Genomic DNA, 2,870 nt, shown 5'->3' on the forward strand with positions numbered 1-2,870 from the left:
AGACAAAAAAAAAAAGAATAAAAATTTTGCATCCAGATGAATTGATGAATTTAGTTACAGTGTGCCCCAATTTGATGGAATTTTCCAAATACTTAGAGAATAGTCTGGGCTAATTTTTTTGTTTGTTTGTTTTGTTTGTTTGTTTAAATTTTTGTGCACCCATTGTAATTCCCCTTTTGACAGAATATATGCTTTCTAGTGGTTTTTATGTTCATTCTCTCACAGGTATTATTTTCTGAGAATAAAAAAAATGTCCTTCTGTCTCTTGATATGTTAAATCAAATTAGGGCTCTAGGCATATTTATATTTCACTTGAAATGGCTTTCCTGCTAAAGAGTTTCCTGATGGCATTTTTCAGCTGGGCATTTCTCAAGGTATAGATTAAGGGGTTTAACATGGGAGTTATAATAGTGTAGAATACAGCAACTGCTTTATCAATGGGTAAAGTAACTGCTGGTCACATGTACTCGAATATGCAGGGCACAAAGAATATGACAACTGCTGTGATGTGGGAGACACAGGTAGAGAGGGCTTTGCATCTGGCCTGCAAGCTTTTGGTCCTTATGGTTTGAAGGATGACCCCATAGGATGCAACCAAGAGTAGGAAGTTTGACAGACAGATGAATCCACTGTTGGCAGCAACAAAGAGCCCTAGAGTGTATCGGTGCAGGCCAGATTAAGCAAAGGAATCAGGTCACATATAAAGTGATCTATGATTTTAGGACCACAGAAGGGCAATCTGAAGATGAAGAGTATCTGTATGAATCCATGGAAAAACCTCCCACCCATTACACTCCCACCAGCAGGCCACATAGCTGCCGATTCATGATGGTTGCATAGTACAAGGCCTTGCAGATGGCCACATATCAGTCATAGGCCATCACAGTCAGCAGGATATCAGCCCCTCCAAAGAAATGTTGCCCAATGATTTGGATCATGCATGCATTGAAAGTGCTTGTTTTCTTTTCATAGAGTGAGTCTACAACCAGTTTAGGGGTATCCACACAGGAATAGCAAGCATTGATAAAAGAGAGATGAGCCAGGAAATAGTACATGGGGCACCCCATTAATGGGTTGGTAGTGATGGTGACCATGGGGAGCACATTTCCCCCCACAGAGACAGTGTAGATGACGAAAAACACAACAAATATTACTTTCTGCACCTGTGGATTCTGTGTGACTCCTAGTAGAATGAAATCCATTACATCATTCCTAGTCTCCATGTAGTTCTGTTACTGTTAACCATGTTATCTGAAAATAAAACAAATTCATTTTTTAAAACTCAACCTTGAGTTTATTAAGCCCGTCCATATAATAAATAACAAATGCCTATGTTATACTGCTTTCAGTGTTCTGTTAGGACTTTCCTTGAGATAATAAATTTGTTCTGATCTCTTGCATGTTTTTAAATTGTGAGTGTATGAGAAAATGAGAATATGAGTGTCAATCTGAGACTATTATGTAAGAATAGTAGAAAATGATTGGAAGGGGAAGACAGACTTGAGAGAAAGGGAATCTGTGTACAAATATAGTGGAGAGTTTTGTGTGACTTGGACGAAGTGGGATGAAGCTTATCAAGGGGACAGAAGCCTGAAAATTAACTTTTCAACAATCCCACTCTGAGGCATATATCCAGACAAAACTTTCCTTAAAGAAGACACATGCACCCGTATGTTCATTGCAGCTCTATTCACAATAGCCAAGACATGGAAACAACCCAGTTTTCCATCAACAGATGATTGGTTTATGTGGTATAGATAGGCAGATGTGGCGTATATACACAAGGGAATACCACTCAGCCATAAAAAAGAAAAACATAATGCCATTTGCAGCCATATGTATGGAACTAGAGACTCTCATATTGAGTGAAGTAAGTCAGAAAGAGAAAGCCAAATGCCTTATGATATCACTTGTATCTGGTATCTGACTTATACACAAATGAACCTTTCCACAGAAAAGAAAATCATGGACTTGCAGAATAGACTTGTGGTTGCCTAGAGGTGGGGGGATGGAGTGGGATGGATTGGGAGCTTGGGGCAAACTTATGCAAACTCTTGCTTTTGGAATGGATTAAGGATGAGATCCTGCTGTGTAGCACTGAGAATTATGTCTAGATGCTTACAACAGAGCATGATAATGGGAGAAAAAAGTGTTTATACATGTATGTGTAACTAGGTTCCCATGCTGTGGAGTGGAAAAAAATTGTGTTTGGGAAATAACAGTAAAAAAGTGGAATTAAATGTAACAAGACCTTGGTAATGTGAAAGTGATGAAGAGGGTACAGGAGCCAGAGTCTGGTATAAGAAAAGTGGTAAACCATGTTCCTTCAATCCAATAAGTTTATACTAGCTGATAAAGATGGTTTTAATAATTGATCGATATGGGCATGGCCTAATAGAATCATGTGCGTGGTCTTATTCCATCCATGTTGATCGCAGTAACGAGTTTTAAGGATGAATGTTAATAGTAATGCACACGATAATATTAGCTAAACCTTAATGTACATTGACTATCCTTCATTAACATTAGTTTTGATTAGCTTCATGAATACTTACTGCCTTCTAAGGTTTTTTTTTTTAGGCATTTCTTTAATCATCATTCCAAAATTATGAGATGATCACCTCTATCATTTTTGTACTCATTTTACACACTAGGGAGCAGAAGCAGGGAGAAGTTAAGGATCTTAACAAAGTCAAGCATCTAATAAAGGGCAAATCTAAGATTAGTTTAGATTATACATCTTATTTTTATTTTCATCCTAATTCTTCAACTTTGGCCTATATTTTAGGTTAAAATAAACATTGTTGAAATCATCAGCTCCTTTGGATGTGACCATAATAATTATGGTTGTGTTAATGCTCTTTCAGAGG

General features: G+C 37.5%; 1 pseudogene; it reads right to left on the reverse strand.

The window, feature by feature from the left end:
• Nucleotides 1–301: 301 nt before the first annotated feature.
• LOC125120670 (olfactory receptor 4C46-like) lies at nt 302–1,223 on the reverse strand (annotated as a pseudogene).
• Nucleotides 1,224–2,870: the final 1,647 nt, after the last annotated feature.

The sequence above is a fragment of the Phacochoerus africanus genome, chromosome 2, assembly GCF_016906955.1.
Source record: "Phacochoerus africanus isolate WHEZ1 chromosome 2, ROS_Pafr_v1, whole genome shotgun sequence".
In the NCBI taxonomy this organism is placed as follows: Eukaryota; Metazoa; Chordata; class Mammalia; order Artiodactyla; family Suidae; genus Phacochoerus; species Phacochoerus africanus.